Source organism: Coregonus lavaretus, assembly GCF_964263955.1.
Source record: "Coregonus lavaretus genome assembly, chromosome: 24".
NCBI classification, from domain to species: Eukaryota; Metazoa; Chordata; class Actinopteri; order Salmoniformes; family Salmonidae; genus Coregonus; species Coregonus lavaretus.
This window is the reverse complement of record NC_140011.1, coordinates 44,336,600-44,357,911: the sequence shown is the minus strand read 5'-3', so window position 1 is coordinate 44,357,911 and position 21,312 is coordinate 44,336,600. Positions and strand designations below refer to the sequence as shown.

The window sequence follows — 21,312 nt, the reverse complement described above, 5'->3', positions numbered from 1 at the left end:
GCTGATCCTCAACACGGGGGCCCCTCAGGGGTGCATGCTTAGTCCCCTCCTGTACTCCCTGTTCACCCACGACTGCGTGGCCGCGCATGACTCCAACACCATCATTTGTTTGCTGACGACACGACAGTGGTAGGCCTGATCACCGACGATGATGAGACAGCCTATAGGGAGGAGATCAATGACTTGAATGTGTGGTGCCAGGACAACAACCTCTCCCTGAACGTCAGCAAGGAGCTGATCGTGGACTACAGGAAATTAAGGGCCGAGCACGCCCTCATCCACATAGACGGAGCTGTAGGGGAGAGGGTCGAGAGCTTCAAGTTCCTCGGTGTCCACGTCACTAAGGAATTAACATGGTCCACACACACCAACACAGTTGTGAAGAAGGCGCGACAACGCCTCTTCCTCCTCAGGAGGCTGAAACGATTTCGCATGGGCCCTCAGATCCTCAAAAAGGTCTACAGCTGTACCATTGAGAGCATCGACTGGTTGTGTCACCCCTTTGTATGGCAACTGCTTGGCATTAGACCGCAAGGCGCTACAGAGGGTACATCACCGGGGCCGAGTTCCCTGCCATCCAGGATTTTTATACCAGGCGGTGTCAGAGGAAGGCCCTAAAAATGGTAAAAGACTCCAGACTCAGACTGCTCGCTCTCTGCTACGGTACGGCAAGCGGTACCAATGCACCAAGTCTGGAACCAACAGGACCCTGAACAATTTCTACCCTTAAGCCATAAGACTACTAAATAGTTAATCAAATAGCTACATTGGCATTGACCCTTTTTGCATTAACGCACTGACTATGCACGCACACTGGACTCTAGCCATACACTCTCTCACACACACACACACACACACACACACACACTCACACACACACACACACACACACACTGTCGCCACACAGACACTTCCACACTCACCACATACCCTGCCGCTACTGTTTATTATCTATCCTGTTGTCTAGTCACTTTACCCCTACCTACAGTATACTGCTGCTACTGTCTATTATCTATCCTGTTGCCTAGTCCCTTTACCCCTACCTACAGTATACTGCTGCTACTGTCTATTATCTATCCTGTTGTCTAGTCACTTTACCCCTACCTACAGTATACTGCTGCTACTGTCTATTATCTATCCTGTTGCCTAGTCACTTTACCCCTACCTACAGTATACTGCTGCTACTGTCTATTATCTATCCTGTTGTCTAGTCACTTTACCCCTACCTACAGTATACTGCTGCTACTGTCTATTATCTATCCTGTTGTCTAGTCCCTTTACCCCTACCTACAGTATACTGCTGCTACTGTCTATTATCTATCCTGTTGCCTAGTCACTTTACCCCTACCTACAGTATACTGCTGCTACTGTCTATTATCTATCCTGTTGCCTAGTCACTTTACCCCTACCTACAGTGCATTCGGAAAAGTATTCAGCCCCCTTGACTTTTTCCACATTTTGTTACGTTACAGCCTTATTCTAAAATGTATTTAAAAATAATAATAATGCATCAATCTACACACAATACCCCATAATAACCCCGCCCACCCGACTAGAATCACTACTCTCGACGGGTCTGACCTAGAGTATGTGGACAACTACAAATACCTAGGTGTCTGGTTAGACTGTAAACTCTCCTTCCAGACTCACATTAAGAATATCCAATCCAAAGTTAAATCTAGAATCGGCTTCCTATTTCGCAACAAAGCCTCCTTCACTCATGCTGCTAAACATGCCCTCGTAAAACGGACTATCCTACCGATCCTTGACTTCGGCGATGTCATTTACAAAATAGCCTCCAACACTCTACTCAGCAAATTGGATGTAGTCTATCACAGTGCCATCTGTTTTGTCACCAAAGCCCCATATACTACCCACCATTGTTGGCTGGCCCTCACTACGTATTTGTCGCCAAACCCACTGGCTCCAGGTCATCTATAAATCACTGCTAGGCAAATCCCCGCCTTATCTTAGCTCATTGGTCACCATAGCAGCACCCACCCGTAGTCTGCGCTCCAGCAGGTATATCTCACTGGTCATCCCCAAAGCCAACACCTCCTTTGGCCGCCATTCCTTCCAGTTCTCTGCTGCCAATGACTGGAACGAATTGCAAAAATCTCTGAAGCTGGAGACTCTTATCTCCCTCACTAACTTTAAGCATCAGTTGTCAGAGCACCTTACCGATCACTGCACCTGTACACAGCCCATCTGTAATTAGCCCACCCAACTACCTCATCCCTATATTGTTATTTATTTTGTTATTTTGCACCCCAGTATCTCTATTTGCACATAATCTCTTGCACCTCTAGCATTCCAGTGTTAATACTAATTGTAATTATTTTGCACTATAGCCTATTTATTGCCTTACCTCCATAACTTGCTACATTTGCACACACTGTATATAGATTTTCTGTAGTATTTTTTATTTTTTTTTACCCCATATGTAACTCTGTGTTGTTTTTATCGCACTGCTTTGCTTTATCTTGGCCAGGTCGCAGTTATAAATGAGAACTTGTTCTCAACTGGCTTACCTGGTTAAATAAAAAAATAATTTTTTTTTATGAGAAAGTAAAAATAGGTTTTCAGAAATTTTAGCAAATGTAAAAAATAAAACTGAAATATCACATTTACATAAGTATTCAGACCCTTTACTCAGTACTTTGTTGAAGCACCTTTGGCAGCCATTACAGCCTCGAGTCTTCTTGGGTATGACGCTACAAGCTTGGCACACCTGTATTTGGGGAGTTTCTCCCATTAACATTTAACATTTAAGTCATTTAGCAGACGCTCTTATCCAGAGCGACTTACAAATTGGTGCATTCACCCTATAGCCAGTGGGTTAACCACTTTACTATTTTTATTTTTTTTTTAATTTTTTTTGGGGGGGGGGGGGGGGGTAGAAGGATTACTTCATCCTATCCCAGGTATTCCTTAAAGAGGTGGGGTTTCAAATGTCTCCGGAAGGTGGTGAGTGACTCCGCTGTCCTGGCGTCGTGAGGGAGCTTGTTCCACCATTGGGGTGCCAGAGCAGCGAACAGTTTTGACTGGGCTGAGCGGGAACTATGCTTCCGCAGAGGAAGGGGAGCCAGCAGGCCAGATGTGGATGAACGCAATGCCCTCGTTTGGGTGTAGGGACTGATCAGAGCCTGAAGGTACGGAGGTGCCGTTCCCCTCACTGCTCCATAGGCAAGCACCATGGTCTTGTAACGGATGCGAGCTTCAACTGGAAGCCAGTGGAGTGTGCGGAGGAGGGGGGTGACGTGAGAGAACTTGGGAAGGTTGAACACCAGACGGGCTGCGGCATTCTGGATGAGTTGTAGGGGTTTAATGGCACAGGCAGGGAGCCCAGCCAACAGCGAGTTGCAGTAATCCAGACGGGAGATGACAAGTGCCTGGATTAGGACCTGTGCCGCTTCCTGTGTAAGGCAGGGTCGTACTCTCCGAATGTTGTAGAGCATGAACCTGCAGGATCGGGTCACCGCCTTGATATTAGCGGAGAACGACAGGGTGTTGTCCAGGGTCACGCCAAGGCTCTTCGCACTCTGGGAGGAGGACACAACGGAGTTGTCAACCGTGATGGCGAGATCATGGAACGGGCAGTCCTTCCCAGGGAGGAAGAGCAGCTCCGTCTTGCCAGGGTTCAGCTTGAGGTGGTGATCCGTCATCCATTCTGATATGTCGGCCAGACATGCAGAGATGCGATTCGCCACCTGGTTATCAGAAGGGGGAAAGGAGAAGATTAGTTGTGTATCGTCAGCATAGCAATGATAGGAGAGGCCATGTGAGGATATGACAGAGCCAAGTGACTTGGTGTATAGGGAGAAAAGGAGAGGGCCTAGAACTGAGCCCTGGGGGACACCAGTGGTGAGAGCACGTGGTGCGGAGACAGCTTCTCGCCACACCACTTGGTAGGAGCGACCGGTCAGGTAGGACGCAATCCAGGAGTGAGCCGCGCCGGAGATGCCCAGCTCGGAGAGGGTGGAGAGGAGGATCAGATGGTTCACAGTATCAAAGGCAGCAGACAGGTCTAGAAGGACAAGAGCAGAGGAGAGAGAGTTAGCTTTAGCAGTGCGGAGAGCCTCCGTGACACAGAGAAGAGCAGTCTCAGTTGAATGACCAGTCCTGAAACCTGACTGGTTTGGATCAAGAAGGTCATTCTGAGAGAGATAGCAAGAGAGTTGGCTAAAGACGGCACGCTCAATAGTTTTGGAAAGAAAAGAAAGAAGGGATACTGGTCTGTAGTTGTTGACATCAGTGGGATCGAGTGTTGGTTTTTTGAGAAGGGGTGCAACTCTCGCTCTCTTGAAGACGGAAGGGACATGGCCAGCAGTCAAGGATGAGTTGATCAGCGAGGTGAGGTAGGGGAGAAAGTCACCGGAGATGGTCTGGAGAAGAGAGGAGGGGATGGGGTCAAGCGGGCAGGTTGTTGGGCGGCCTGCAGTCACTAGTCGCAAGATTTTATCTGGAGAGAGAGGGGAGAAAGAAGTCAAAGCATAGGGTAGGGCAGTGTGAGCAGGACCAGCAGTGTCATTAGACTTAACAAACGAGGATCGGATGTCGTCAACCTTCTTTTCAAAGTGGTTCAGCAGTGAGGAGAATGTGGCAAAGAGCTTCCTAGGGTTAGAGGCAGATGCTTGGAATTTAGAGTGGTAGAAAGTGGCCTTAGCAGCAGAAACAGATGAAGAAAATGTAGAGAGGAGGGAGTGAAAAGATGCCAGGTCGGCAGGGAGTTTAGTTTTCTTCCATTTCCGCTCCGCTGCCCGGAGCTCTGTTCTGTGAGCTCGCAATGAGTCATCAAGCCACGGAGCTGGAGGGGAGGACCGAGCCGGCCGGGAGGATAGGGGACACAGGGAGTCAAAGGATGTAGAGAGGGAGGAGAGGAGGGTTGAGGAGGCAGAATCAGGAGATTGGAGGGAGAAGGATTGACCAGAGGGAAGAGATGATAGGATGGAAGAGGAGAGAGTAGTGGGAGAGAGAGAGCGAAGGTTGCGGCGGCGCGTTACCATCTGTGTAGGGGCAGAGTGAGTAGTGTTGGAGGAGAGCGAGAGAGAAAAGGATACAAAGTAGTGGTCGGAGACATGGAGGGGAGTTGCAGTGAGATTAGTAGAAGAGCAACATCTAGTAAAGATTAAGTCAAGCGTATTGCCTGCCTTGTGAGTAGGGGGGGACGGTGAGAGGGTGAGGTCAAAAGAGGAGAGGAGTGGAAAGAAGGAGGCAGAGAGAAATGAGTCAAATGTAGACGTAGGGAGGTTGAAATCCCCCAAAACTGTGAAGGGTGAGCCATCCTCAGGAAAGGAACTTATCAAGGCGTCAAGCTCATTGATGAACTCTCCAAGGGAACCTGGAGGGCGATAGATGACAAGGATATTAAGCTTAAATGGGCTAGTGACTGTGACAGCGTGGAATTCAAATGAGGAGATAGACAGATGGGTTAGGGGAAAAATTGAGAATGACCACTTGGTAGAGATGAGGATTCCTGTGCCACCACCCCTCTGACCAGATGCTCTCGGGGTATGCGAGAACACATGGTCAGACGAGGAGAGAGCAGTAGGAGTAGCAGTGTTTTCAGTGGTAATCCATGTTTCCGTCAGCGCCAGGAAGTCGAGGGACTGGAGGGTAGCATAGGCTGGGATGAAGTCAGCCTTGTTGGCGGCAGAACGGCAGTTCCAGAGGCTGCCTGAGACCTGGAACTCCAGGTGTGTGGTGCGTGCAGGGACCACCAGGTTAGAGAGGCAGCAGCCACGCGGTGTGAGGCGTTTGTGTAGCCTGTGCGGAGAGGAGAGAACAGGGATAGGCAGAGGCATAGTTGACAGGCTGCAGCAGATGGCTACAATAATGCAGAGGAGAAAGGAAAGAAATGAACTAAACATCTGGGAAAGGAGAGAGCAGGCCTCCCTCACCAAAAAAATATAACTCTCCCAACTTCCACCTCAGAAACTATAATTGTTTCACTGAACCACCCGAATAAAACTCTCCCAACTTCCACTTTAGAAATTAGAATTGTTGTAAACTACAGCAGACTGTTATCAGTAGCTGTAATTAAGTACAGCAGCTACCAACCACCTAACGTTAATGCCTTGGATAATGAGGTTAGAAAAACAGCTGAATGGTGGCAGCTAGCTGGCTCAATCACAGGTACTCTTAAGCGTGAAATAACATTGGAAACAACTAACCACAGTTGCTAAAAGTTACCAGTAGCTACCCGCTAGCTAGCTAGCTAGCTTTGTTGGTCCAAGTAGTGGGTAAGCTAGCCTCGTGCTTCGCCGGGGTCCACCGAATACAATACTTACCTACAATAATTACCTACAATAACCTACAATAACTACCTGAGTAAACTACCTATATACCATTCTTCTCTGCAGATCCTCAAGCTCTGTCAGGTTGTAATGGGTAGTAGTAAAATATGTGTGAAGATCTAACTGTAAGTCGCTCTGGATAAGAGCGTCTACTAAATGACTAAAATGTAAAATCAGGTGCCTTCAGTATAATTAAATATGTTTCATTGTGCGAATTGTTTGCCCCCTTGATTGTTTCTTTTTGATCCATTTCCCATTACATCACCAGTAGTAAACCTATGGAATAGATCCACAGACAGAAAGGGAAGCAGACAAGGCTTCAAACAATGAAGTAGGCCTATGTTTTCAAAATGCCTCCAGCTCACAAGTGGTGGTGGTGCTGTTGAACGGTGAATGGGAGGCGCGCTTCAATCAGGGATGAGAAATAAAAATAGTAGTTTTAATCATCAAAACACGCGATTGCATATAGAATTGTTGCGCGATGAATTGGTCTTAGCTAATTTTCCCCAAAACATCGGACACTCTCCAGCGGTTGGAGGACTAAATCACCTCGAGCTCAACATTTAAAATGGACTGGAAAATAACGGTAAGTTTAGCGACTAACGACACCCTTCTAGCTAGCTGACCCCTTGATTTTCAGTGCAATTTATGTAAGTTAAGTTAGGATTTGAGAGTTTTCAAAAAAAAGTTATACATGTACACATTTTGTGGGACACGCTGCATATTGTAAAATTCGACTGCGCGACAGACCACACATCATTTAATATCCAACTTTTTACCCCTGAAATATAGCTAACAGATTTTCTAATGTTGCTAGCTTAGTTGCTAAATGTTGATAGAACTGCTTAGTAACCAAAAAGGGAGAAAAAAATGGTAAGTGTTACATATCACGAAAACAGCTGAATGTTGTCAAGCTTTATCGTATCAACATTGGAGTCCTCTGACGGAGGCGTTTTGCACAATCTGCAAAAATATATTTGGAACTTTGAACCATGAACTTTTTGACACCTATCACTGTTGGCCATGTTTCATCTTACAACAGCTACATAGAGGCAGTATTTAGTCAAATGTTACAATGTATGCATCAATATTAAACTAATTGGGACACTCATTTTCATTACAGATAACATCAAACAAAAAAACTTGGGTACACTTTCAGTTATTGTGAAAACTTTCATCACCTTTCAATGCCTTAGCTTTCAAATGTAAATGTTTATACATATTCAGATGGAGTTATCTTTCTAAAATGTGTATAGTATGCCAAGTTAATTAGCTACATGTATTTCCCACCACAGCATGGAGAAAGTCAAGAGGAAGCAGTGGAGTGAGGAGGACATGTTCCATGCCATGGAGGACTGCGGGGCAGGGATGGCTATCCGCCAGGCTGCCAAGGTTAGGCATCTTTTGTTTTTAGGAGATTACCGTGTGTATGTGAATTTTATCTGCTAGTAACAGTTTTCTTTTCTTATCTACCAAGGTGCATGGTGTACCTCGGCAGACCCTGGCGGACGGGCTGAGCGGCCGGGTGACCCGTGGTTGTCGCAGTGGACCACCCACATTGCTTGCATCAGAGGATGAAAATTCTCTGGTGCAGTACTGTATCTACAGCGCCAGCCATGGGTTCACCTTCACCAGACAGAGGCTGATGAAATACGCCGACAAAATACACAGGTATTTGATGTTCTATGTGTTTATGTATGTAGACTGGTGGACTGACTGTTCTCAATGTGTGTGATGTAAATGTGGATGTGTATGGTGATGCCAAAATAAACATTTTCATCCTGGATGGACAATTATATGTATTCTATTCTATTGTAGGTTTCGGCACCCAGGGGAAACAATCCCGCCACTGGGGAAGCGGTGGTGGGAAATGTTCAGGAGGAGCCACGAGAACCTGCGCGTGAGGAGGCAGGACACCCTGGACAGGGGGAGAGCTGAGTGTGTCCGACGATGGACACCTTCTTCACTTCTTATGAGAAGCACTTGGAGGAGAGTGGGTTGAGGGAGAAACCCAGACAAATCTATAACTGCGATGAGTCTGGGTTTCGTAGCGACCAGAGCAGGCACAAAGTGCTGGCTCCCCGGGGCGCAAAACACGTGTACCAGCAGGCTCTGGGGACCAAGGAGCACATCACAGTGCTGGCCTGCTTCAACGCAACTGGGGAGGACGTCCCCCCGTTTATCATCTACCCCAAGTGTTTCCCCGGTGGACACTACACACTGGGAGGCCCGCCCCCAAGCCTTGTATGGACAGTCAAACAGTGGCTACATTGACGGGGACCTGTTCAGGAAGTGGTTTCAACACTTCATTAAGCATGCAGTGAAAGAGCGCCCTCTCCTTCTCAAGTTCGATGGGCACAAGAGCCACATGGACCCGGAGGTGCTCGCGGCGGCACTAAGGGAAGGGGTTATACTTCTTTGTCTTCCACCACACTGCACCCGTGTCCTGCAGCCGCTGGACGTGGCATACTTTGGCCCTTTAAAGGCTGAGTTCTCCGAGGTAGCTGGAGACCTTAGCCATTTTGACCACTCCTACATGATAAACAAATCAGAATTTGCCAGAGTATTCCGCTACCCGTACCAGCGCTGCAAGGACATGTGCTATGTGGTGGAAGGGTTTAAGAAGTGTGGCCTCTTCCCTTTCGACCCTTCAGCTATTGAAGGGTCCCGTTTAATGCCGTCTCGGACCCTACCGGGTCCCACCACCGCCTCTCCTGGAACCAGAGGCACTGTGCCGTCCATCAGCACCTCCTCCCCAGTGACCACAGGAGGACCCTCAGCCCCTGCTCCAGTCCCAGTCCCTGCTCCAGCCCCAGGCCTAGCTCTAGCTCTAGAAGAGCACCCCCTAATAGAGGGGGGGCTGATAGCGTAGGACCTGGGGCACATCCTTACTGTCCTGAAATATCAGCTAGACCGAAACAGAAGACTCCCTGTGGTCGCCACATGCCTCACCGGGGAGGAATACTCGCGCCAGTGGCAGGAGAGGGGTGAGAAGGAGTGGGCCGAGGCAGAGGAGAAAGAGCATCGGGCAGCCCTCAGAACACAGAAGGCACAGGAGAGGGCTGCCATGGATGAGACCATTGACGCCATCGCCTCTGCTGCACCCCCCCGCTGGAACCACTCCTGACAGCTGCATCACCACTGCCAGTGCCTCCCAGTGTGCAACACCTGTAGGAGCCGCCGGAGTCCCCAGCTGCAGAAGAAGGCCACGTGCCTACTCTCCCGGCCACACCGTCGTCAGCCCCTCAACCCCACCGTTACAAACACCAGCTCCTCCAAGCCATCGTCGGCGGTTTTGTCCACCACCACCACGATGCACACCACCCCCCCCCCCCGTCTGTCACCACCAACACGGCCTCCTCTGGACCAACTGCCTCCTCCGTCTCCCCTGTCTGTCACCACCAACACGGCCTCCTCTGGACCAACTGCCTCCTCCGTCTCCCCAAGTCTGTCACCACCAACACGGCCTCCTCTGGACCAACTGCCTCCTCCGTCTCCCCAAGTCTGTCACCACCAACACGGCCTCCTCTGGACCAACTGCCTCCTCCGTCTCCCCTGGTCACACCATCATAGCAGCCTCGTCTGGTGTCCCTGGCCCCTTGCAATTTGAATACAGCCACCTCCACATGTTAAATTACCTCCACATGTTAAATTACAAAAAATGACTGTTATCTGTTTTATAAAACAGCAATGTAAAAAAAAAAAAAGAATCTCTCTTTCCATATCTACAGTCCATAGCACCAGCCCTCAATCATCACCACCTCCTCCAAAACTTCTGCGGCTTCCTCCAGAGGTATTGATGTAAAAAAGTTGAAAAGGGTTTTCATGAAACATGCTCTGTCTAACAGTACTTTTTCTCAAACTGCAGCACAGAGAAGGAAGAGAAAAGCTCCAGCGGTCACGCCACCCATGGCACCACTCTCAGGTACTTCATAATCTGTTTCTCTCTCTCTCTCTCTCTCTCAGTTGTATCCATTACTATTGTTGTTGAAGAACTTCTACATTTTGCAAAACCATGTTTATCAATTTTATTATTATTATTATTTTTTTATAAAAGAAGACACCACCTGCTGTGCTCGCTGCGGGGAGCGTGATCCGCCTGCAAGCTCCTCTCAGGAGTGTAGATCCGAGGTGCCATGGGTGTGCTGTGACTTCTGCCAGCACTGGTTCCACTGCAGGTGTGAGGTAGCGGTGGAGCTGGATTATTATTGGGATTTTTTGTGACAATATAGGGATGGAGGTCAATATTTAATTGTTTGTTTTGTTTGTGTTCATATGAAATTATTTATTTGTACAAAAAAAATACAATCTATATTTTTATATCTTGTGTATTTCTTCCTTTACTTTCCAAGTGCACCTCTGCAACACAAACTCCAACAGTGTTTTCATTGTTTATGTCACATTAGTGAAATTGAAGTTTTATTTTATGTAAATTATTCATACTCATATTTTAGTATTCAACTGTTATCTACTTTCTCAAAACATAAGATTAATCTGTAAAACAAATGAGACATTATTTGGTTACAAAACTGAATATTGTTGGTGAAGAACCATTTTTTAGGAGTCCACAGGAGGGCGCACCGGGCTACGCAATGAAAAGTTGACAGGCAAGTCATTATTTTTTACCGGAAGGCTAGCCAACTAGTCAACTATCTAGTAAACACTTCGGGTACGAGGTTGGTGTCTCTTTTTTCAACAAAATTAAGCGGATATATCTTGTAATTGAACAAAATAGTAAGGTGGCCAATAACTGGGGGCCGTGTGCCGATAATACGGGACGTATTTTTTTGCTAAACCGCTTATCAAAAAGCTGATAACAGTAGTATTTCCACTGAAATGTCAAACATGCTAATTGCTAAACCGTTAGCTAACATTTTTTACGACACCAATAATCACAAAACATTGATGGCTTGATCACAGGATAACGCTGTTGAAGGTAATATATTTATTAAACGCTGTTGAATATGCTGATAATACGGTATAAAAGCTCATGTTTTCCTCCAGCAGCAACCAGCTGAGGAGCAGCAGGAGAAATACAGCTCTGTAAACTGTGTATGTTGTGTATGCTGTGTATGCTGTGTATGCTGTGTATGTTGTGTATGCTCTGTAAACTGTGTATGCTGTGTATGCTGTGTATGCTGTGTATGCTGTGTATGCTGTGTATGCTGTGTATGCTGTGTATGTTGTGTATGCTGTGTATGCTCTGTAAACTGTGTATGCTGTGTATGCTGTGTATGCTGTGTATGCTGTGTATGCTGTGTATGCTGTGTATGCTGTGTATGCTGTGTAAACTGTGTATGCTGTGTATGCTGTGTATGCTGTGTATGCTGTGTATGCTGTGTATGCTGTGTATGCTGTGTATGCTGTGTATGCCGTGTATGTTGTGTAAACTGTGTATGCTGTGTAAACTGTGTATGCTGTGTATGCTGTGTAAGCTGTGTATGCTGTGTATGTTGTGTAAACTGTGTATGCTGTGCGTGTGATCGTTGTGTTGGATAAATATACTGAACCAAAATACAATGCAACACTGAACAATTTCAACAGTTATGAGTTACAGTTCATATAAGGAAATCAGTTAATTGAAATAAATTCGTTAGGCCCTGTGGCAGGAGAGGGGTGAGAAGGAGAGGGCCGAGGCAGAGGAGAAAGAGCGTCGGGCAGCCCTCAGAACACAGAGGGCACAGGAGAGGGCTGCCATGGATGAGACCATTGACGCCATCGCCTCTGCTGCACCCCCCCCGCTGGAACCACTCCTGACAGCTGCATCACCACTGCCAGTGCCTCCCAGTGTGCAACACCTGTAGGAGCCGCCGGAGTCCCCAGCTGCAGAAGAAGGCCACGTGCCTACTCTCCCGGCCACACCATCGTCGGCCCCTCAACCCCACCGTTACAAACACCAGCTCCTCCAAGCCATCTTCGGCGGTTTTGTCCACCACCACCCCAATGCACACCACCCACCCTGTCTGTCACCACCAACACGGCCTCCTCTGGACCAACTGCCTTCTCCGTCTCCCCTGTCTGTCACCACCAACACGGCCTCCTCTGGACCAACTGCCTTCTCCGTCTCCCCTGGTCACACCATCATAGCAGCCTCGTCTGGTGTCCCTGCCCCTTGCAATTTGAATACAGCCACCTCCACATGTTAAATAACAAAAAATGACTGTTATCTGTTTTACAAAACAGCAATGTAAAAAAAAAAAAAAGAATCTCTCTTTACATATCTACAGTCCATAGCACCAGCCCTCAAGTCATCTCCACCTCCTCCAAAACCTCTGCAGCTTCCTCCAGAGGTATTGATGTAAAAAAGTTGAAAAGGGTTTTCAAGAAACATGCTCTGTCTAACACTACTTTTTCTCAAAACTGCAGCACAGAAAAGGAAGAGAAAAGCTCCAGCGGTCACGCCACCCATGGCACCACTCTCAGGTATTTCATAATCTGATTATCTCTCTCTCTCTCAGTTGTATCCATTACTATTGTTGTTGAAGAACTTCTACATTTTGTAAAACCATATTAATCCATTTGTATTATTTGGTATAAAAGAAGACCACCTGCTGTGCTCGCTGCGGGGAGCGTGATCCGCCTGCAAGCTCCCCTCAGGAGTGTAGATCCGAGGTGCCATGGGTGTGCTGTGACTTCTGCCAGCACTGGTTCCACTGCAGGTGTGTGCAGTGGGATCAAGAGGTAGCGGTGGAGCTGGAATATTATTGGGATTTTTTGTGACAATATAGGGATGAGGTCGAGATTTAATTGTTTGTTTTGTTTGTGTTCATATGAAATTATTTATTAGTACAAAAAAATACAATATATATTTTTATTCAACCCATCTTGTGTATTTCTTCCTTTACTTTCCAAGTGCACCTCTGCAACACAAACTCCAACAGTGTTTTCATTGTTTATGTCACATTAGTGAAATTGAAGTTTTATTTTATGTAAATTATTCATACTCATATTTTAGTATTCAACTGTTATCTACTTTCTCAAAACATAAGATTAATCTGTAAAACAAATGAGACATTATTTGGTTACAACACTGAATATTGTTGGTGAAGAACCATTTTTTAGGAGTCCACAGGAGGGCGCACCGGGCTACGCAATGAAAAGTTGACAGGCAAGTCATTATTTTTTACCTGGAGACTAGCCAACTAGTCAACTATCTAGTAAACACTTCGGGTACGAGGTTGGTGTCTCTTTTTTCAACAAAATTAAGCGGATATATCTTGTAATTGAACAAAATAGTAAGGTGGCCAATAACTGGGGGCCGTATGCCGATAATACGGGACGTATTTTTTTGCTAAACCGCTTATCAAAAAGCTGATAACAGTAGTACTTCCACTGAAATGTCAAACATGCTAATTGCTAAACCGTTAGCTAACATTTTTTACGACATCAATAATCATTAAAACATTGATGGCTTGATCACAGGATAACGCTGTTGAAGGTAATATATTTATTAAACGCTGTTGAATATGCTGATAATACGGTATAAAAGCTCATGTTTTCCTCCAGCAGCAACCAGCTGAGGAGCAGCAGGAGAAATACAGCTCTGTAAACTGTGTATGCTGTGTATGCTGTGTATGCTGTGTATGCTGTGTATGTTGTGTATGCTGTGTAAGCTGTGTAAACTGTGTATGCTGTGTATGCTGTGTAAGCTCTGTAAACTGTGTATGCTGTGTAAGCTGTGTATGCTGTGTATGCTCTGTAAACTGTGTATGCTGTGTATGCTGTGTATGTTGTGTATGCTCTGTAAACTGTGTATGCTGTGTATGTTGTGTAAACTGTGTATGCTGTGCGTGTGATCGTTGTGTTGGATAAATATACTTTACAAAAATACAATGCAACACTGAACAATTTCAACAGTTATGAGTTACAGTTCATATAAGGAAATCAGTTAATTGAAATAAATTCATTAGGCCCTAATCTATGGATTTCACATGACTGGGCAGGGGTGCAGCCATGGGTGGGCCTGGGAGGGCATAGGCCAACCCACTGGGGAGCCAGAACCAGCCAATCAGAATACGTTTTTCCCCACAAAAGGGCTTTATTACATACAGAAATATTCCTCAATTACATCAGCTGTACGTGTGGCTGGTCTGACGATCCCGCAGGTAAAGAAGCCGGATGTGGAGGTCCTGGGCTGGCGTGGTTAGATGTGTTCTGCGGTTGTGAGGCCGGTTGGACGTACTGCCAAATTCTCTAAAACGACGTTGGAAGCGGCTTATGGTAGAGAAATTAACATTCAATTCTCTGGCAACAGCTCTGGTGGACATTCCTGCAGTCAGCATGCCAAATTGCACACTCCCTCAAAAGTTGAGACATATGTGGCATTGTGTTGTGTGACAAAACTGCACATTTTAGAGTGGCCTTTTATTGTCCACAGCACAAGGTGCATCTGTGTAATGATCATGTTGTTTAATCAGCTTCTTGATATGCCACACCTGTCAGGTGGATGGATTGTCTTGGCAAAAGAGAAATGCTCACTAAGAGGGATGTTAACACATTTGTGCACAAAATTGAAATAAGCTTTTTGTGCTTATGGAAACTTTCTGGGATTTTTTATTTCAGCTCATGAAACATGGGACCAACACTTTACATGTTGCGTATATATTTTTTGTTCAGTTTAGAAGATAGGCTACATGATGACTAATGAAAATACATTCACGCCAATTTAATTCCACTATAACCTATAGACAGATAAGCTGTATTTCCATCAATGAATAAAAAATATAATTTTGTTAAGGGATTTTCTTCCTCTCTCCACTCTCGCAACAGTCTTATTTATCGGCTTATCATTTATTTTATCATTTATTTATTTTGCCCAAAAGCCGGCCGGCAACGGAAACCCTGGTATGTGTGTGGAGGAAGAAAAGGTTACAGTGTGATGGAGAGTAGAGGAGAGGAGGAGGAAAGGGATACTATGGGATGGAGGGATGGATGGATGAAACAGAGGAATGTGTGTGTGTGTGTGTGTGTGTGTGTGTAATGAGGACTGCAGTCCAATGATCAATCAGCAGGTTTAGATACAGAAAATAACTGCTATCTATGTCAGAGAGAGAGAGACACAGAGAGAGAAAGAACGAGTGATGTGAGGAGGGAGATAGTGAGCGAGAGTTTAGGAACAGGGTTAAACAGTGACAGAGAACCTGCAGAGACAGAGAGAGAAGGAGCAAGAGAGACAGCACAGAGAGAGAGAGAAACAGAGAGAGAAAACTAGAGAGAGAGAGAGAAACAGAGCGAGAGAGAGAGAGAGAGAAACAGAGCGAGAGAGAGAGAGAGAGAAACAGAGCGAGAGAGAGAGAGAGAAACACAGAGAGAGAGAGAGACAGAGAGAGAGAGAGAGAGAGAGAGAGAGAGAGAAGGAGAGAGACAGAGAGAGAGAAAGAGAGAAAGAGAGAGAGAGAAAGAGAGAGAGAAGGAGCAAGAGAGAGAGAGAAACAGAGAGAGAGCACAGAGAGAGAGAGAGAGAGAGAGAGAGAGAGAGAGCACAGAGAGAGAGAGAGAGAGAGAGAGAGAGAGAGAGAGAGAGAGAAAGAGAGAGAGAGAGAAAGAGAGAGAGAAGGAGCAAGAGAGAGAGAGAAACAGAGAGAGAGAGAGAAGGAGCAAGAGAGAGAAACAGAGAGAGAGAGAGAGAAGGAGCAAGAGAGAGAAACAGAGAGAGAAACAGACAGAGAGAGAAGGAGCAAGAGAGAGAAAGAAACAGAGAGAGAAACAGAGAGACAGAGAGAGAAGGAGCAAGAGAGAGAGCACAGAGAGAGCGAGAAACAGAGAGAGAAACAGAGCGAGAAACAGAGCGAGAGAGAAACAGAGCGAGAGAGAGAGAGAAACAGAGCGAGAGAGAGAAACAGAGTGAGAGAGAGAGCGAGAGAAACAGAGCGAGAGAGAGAAACAGAGCGGGAGAGAGAAAGAGAGAGAGTAACAGAGAGAGAGAGAGAGTAACAGAGAGAGAGAGAGAGAGAGAGAGAGAGAGACTAAAACAATACAGAAATACACTACGGAAAAAGAAGGAACAGCATGTCAGAAATCAGCTCAATGTAACTGAAGAATCCATAGAATCTAACCACTTCTGGGAAAATTGGAAAACACTAAACAAACAACAACACAAAGAGCTATCTATCCAAAACAAAGATGTATGGGTAAACCACTTCTCCAATCTTTTTGTCCCTATAACCGAGAACAAACAGCAAAAAAATATACATGATCAAAAGCAAATCTTAGAATCAACTATTAAAGACTACCAGAACCCACTGGATTCTCCAATTACATTGAATGAACTACAGGACAAAATACAAACCCTCCAACCCAAAAAGGCCTGTGGTGTTGATGGTATCTTCAATGAAATGATAAAATATACAGACCACAAATTCCAATTAGCTATACTTAAACTCTTTAACATCATCCTTAGCTCTGGCATCTTCCACAATATTTGGAACCAAGGACTGATCACCCCAATCCACAAAAGTGGAGACAAATTTGACCCCAAGAACTACCGTGGGATATGCATCAACAGCAACCTTGGGAAAATCCTCTGCATTATCATTAACAGCAGACTAGTTAATTTCCTCAGTGAAAACAATGTACTGAGCAAATGTCAAATTGGCTTTTTACCAAATTACCGTACGACGGACCACGTATTCACCCTGCACACCCTAATTGACAAACAAACAAACCAAAACAAAGGCAAAGTCTTCTCATGCTTTGTTGATTTCAAAAAAGCTTTTGACTCAATTTGGCATGAGGGTCTGCTATACAAATTGATGGAAAGTGGGGTTGGGGGAAAAACATACAACATTATAAAATCCATGTACACAAACAAGTGTGCGGTTAAAATTGGCAAAAAACACACTTCTTTCCACAGGGCCGTGGGGTGAGACAGGGATGCAGTTTAAGCCCCACCCTCTTCAACATATATATCAACGAATTGGCGAGGGCACTAGAACAGTCTGCAGCACCCGGCCTCACCCTACTAGAATCTGAAGTCAAATGTCTACTGTTTGCTGATGATCTGGTGCTTCTGTCACCAACCAATGAGGGCCTACAGCAGCACCTAGATCTTCTGCACAGATTCTGTCAGACCTGGGCCCTGACAGTAAATCTCAATAAGACAAAAATAATGGTGTTCCAAAAAAGGTCCAGTTGCCAGGACCACAAATACAAATTCCATCTAGACACTGTTGCCCTAGAGCACACAAAAAACTATACATACCTCGGCCTAAACATTAGCGCCACAGGTAACTTCCACAAAGCTGTGAACGATCTGAGAGACAAGGCAAGAAGGGCCTTCTATGCCAACAAAAGGAACATAAAATTTGACATCCCAATTAGGATCTGGTTAAAAATACTTGAATCAGTTATAGAACCCATTGTCCTTTATGGTTGTGAGGTCTGGGGTCTGCTCACCAACCAAGAATTCACAAAATGGGACAAACACCAAATTGAGACCCTGCATGCAGAATTCTGCAAAAAATATCCTCTGTGTACAACGTAAAACACCAAATAATGCATGCAGAGCAGAATTAGGCCGATACCCTTAGACCGAGTGGCGCAGTGGTCTAAGGCACTGCATCGCAGTGCTAGCTGTGCCACTAGAGATCCTGGTTCGAATCCAGGCTCTGTCGTAGCCGGCCGCGACCGGGAGACCCATGGGGCGGCGCACAATTGGCTCAGCGTCGTCCAGGGTAGGGGAGGGAATGACCGGCAGGGATGTAGCTCAATTGGTAGAGCATGGCGTTTGCAATGCCAGGGTTCGATTCCCATGGGGGGCCAGTATAAAAAAAATGATGTATGTACTCACTAACTGTAAGTCGCTCTGGATAAGAGCGTCTGCTAAATGACTAAAATGTAAATGTAAATGTAAATGTAATTATCAAAATCCAGAAAAGAGCCGTTAAATTATATAACCATTATATTCTCTGGTCCTCTGTAGCTCAATTGATAGAGCATGGCGCTTGTAACACCAGGGTAGTGGGTTCGATCCCTGGGACCACCCATACGTGAAAATGTATGCACACATGACTGTAAATCGCTTTGGATTATTATTATTACTTAAAAGGAAGAGATTCCCAAACCTTCCATAACAAAGCCATCACCTACAGAGAGATGGACTTGGAGAAGAGTCCCCTAAGTAAGCTGGTCCTGGGGCTCTGTTCACAAACACAAACAAACCCCACAGAGCCCCAGGACAACAACACAATTAGACCCAACCAAATCATGAGAAAACAAAAAAAGAATTACTTGACACATTGGAAAGAACAATAAAAAAAAACAGAGCAAACTAGAATGCTTTCTGGCCCTAAACAGAGAGTACACAGTGGCAGAATACCTGACCACTGTGACTGACCCAAACTTAAGGAAAGCTTTGACTATGTACAGACTCAGTGAGCATAGCCTTGCTATTGAGAAAGGACGCCAAAGGCAGACCTGGCTCTCAAGAGAAGACAGGCTATGTGCACACTGCCCACAAAATGGGTTGGAAACTGAGCTGCACTTCCTAACCTCCTGCCAAATGTATGACCATTTTAGAGACACATATTTCCCTCAGATTACAGCGATCCACAAAGAATTCGAAAACAAACCCAATTTTGATAAACTCCCTTATCTACTGGGTGAAAAACCACAGTGTGCCATCACAGCTGCAATATTTGTGACCTGTTGCCACAAGAAAAGGGCAACCAGTGAAGAACAAACACCATTGTAAATACAACCCATATTTATGTTGATTAATTTTCCTTTTTGTACTTTAACTATTTGCACATTGTTCCAACACTGTATATAGACATAATATGACATTTGAAATGTCTTTATTCTTTTGGAACTTCTGAGTGTAATGTTTACTGTTAATATTTATTTCACTTTTGTTTACTATCTACTTCACTTGCTTTGGCAATGTTAACATACGTTTCCCATGCCAATAAAGCCCTTAAATTGAAATTGAATTGACACAGAGAGATTAATTTCCACTACTACTATTATTATTGCTGTTGGTCCCACCATTTTTGTTATATTTATACTTTGACAATGTAAGTAATTTAACTTGCCATGTCAATAAAGTCTATTGAATTGAATTGAGAGGGAGACAGAGCGAGAGCGAGAGCGAGAGAGAGAGAGACAGACACAGAGAGAGAGAGAGAGAGAGAGAGAGAGAGAGACAGACAGACACACAGAGAGAGAGAGAGAGAGAGAGAGAGAGAGAGAGAGACAGACAGACAGACAGACAGAGAGAGAGAGAGAGAGACAGAGAGACACAGAGAGAGAGAGAGAGAGAGAGAGAGAGAGAGAGACACAGAGAGCGAGAGAGAGAGAGAGAGAGAGAGACAGACACAGAGAGCGAGAATGACAGTAATTGGGAGCAGAAACTGCATATTCTGTGTGAGAGAAGAATGACACTACCTTTATCTTATAAGATGGTGTGTCTGTATGTGTGTGTGTGTGTGTATGTCTGTGTGTGTGTATGTCTGTGTGTGTCTGTGTATTTCACAACCTGCCAACAACTTAGGTAAAAAGCTACCGCACATTTCCAAAACTGGATGAAGAGGATCCTACTTGGACCCTACACAGTGGTACAGTAGCCTACCTTCATAGAGTGTGGCTGCCATTGGTCGTTGACACCTTTAAACGGTTCCTGTTCGGTGAAGAACTCTGTGTCTGTGTCCAGCCGGCCATGTCCCCCATACTGCTCAGCATCACTGTCCAGCTTGATACGATATCTGAGGTGGGGGTTAAGGAAGGAAGGAGGTACGGATAGAGGGTGGGAGGGATAGATGGTTGGTGGGAGGGAGAGGTGGATTGTGGGAGGGACAGGTAGGGATGGATGCAGGGGTTAAGGTAAAATAAAATAAAAAATCCCATGACTTAAACTTAACTCGACCTCAGCTCGAGGGCCATCTTGGGATTTCGAAATTCAACAGATCTTTTTATGATCGATTTGTTTGTCAAAAGTCAATTTGCAGGCCAGAAAAATGGCATTGATTTGAAAACATATAGCTCCATTAACATTTCTACAGGGACTAATGGGGATCCATAATAAATACTAATACATACTTTATATCCAATTTTAGTCATTCACCACCCAGACAGACCGTGAAACGTAAACACAACTACAGGAGTTACCTGCTGCTGAGAGAAATATTATTACATTATAGAAATATAATAGATACATAGCTAGGCAGACAGACAGACAGACAGACAGACAGACAGACAGACAGTCTACCTACCACAGAGAAGACAGAGAGACAGAGAAAGAGACCGGGAGACAAATATATTCCCGTTGCAAATGTTTTAATACCGTGTGCTAATGAGGGGTCCTCAGCTTCTACAGAGATCAGAGAGGGAGTCTGGCTTCAATAACATAACATTTATTTTTATTTTATTTTACCTTTATTTAACTAGGCAAGTCAGTTAAGAACAAATTCTTATTTACAATGACGGCCTACACCGGCCAATGCTGGGCCAATTGTGCGCCGCCCTACTGAACCCTGCTCTTCCTATTGGATTGGTGTCGGCATGGGCTGGTGGGACCACCATATTTCCTTTCAAATCAGTGAGGGGAAGTGAACAAGTGGGCACTTTGGGAGAAAGGAGAGATTATTGGGACCTCTGCCTCTCTAGATGTCAGTGACCAGTCATCACAGGGGTCCTCAGTGATTTAGCTACAAACAACAGATCAGGGAGGGACTGGCTTTAATAACATTTCATGCTGAACGTTGACACTGTAAATGACACAGACAAAACATGCTAAAGTGTGCTGGCACGCACGCACGTGGACACACCACACACACGGAGGCAATTATGCTTCCCTCACCCCTGTTCTAAACCTGGCTCGTGATTTAGAACAAAGATTATACCTGCACACCTCTGTCCTCCCTCTATCACCTGGCTAGGAGGGAGAGAAGGATCACGGAGAGAGAGAGAGAGAGAGAAAGGGATCAGAGAGAGAGAAAGAGATCAGAGAGAGAGAGAGAGAGAGAGAGAGAAAGGGATCAGAGAGAGAGAAAGAGATGAGAGAGAGAGAGAGAGATCAGAA

General features: G+C 45.4%; 1 long non-coding RNA gene across 1 annotated transcript in view; it reads right to left on the bottom strand.

Moving 5' to 3' along the window:
* The window catches only part of LOC311100265, a 35,507-nt gene extending 15,511 nt beyond the window's left edge, over positions 1-19,996 (bottom strand). The window contains exon 1 of the long non-coding RNA XR_014609819.1: positions 19,864-19,996. This is a non-coding gene — a long non-coding RNA (uncharacterized lncRNA). The remainder of the gene's footprint in view (positions 1-19,863) is intronic.
* Positions 19,997-21,312: the final 1,316 nt, after the last annotated feature.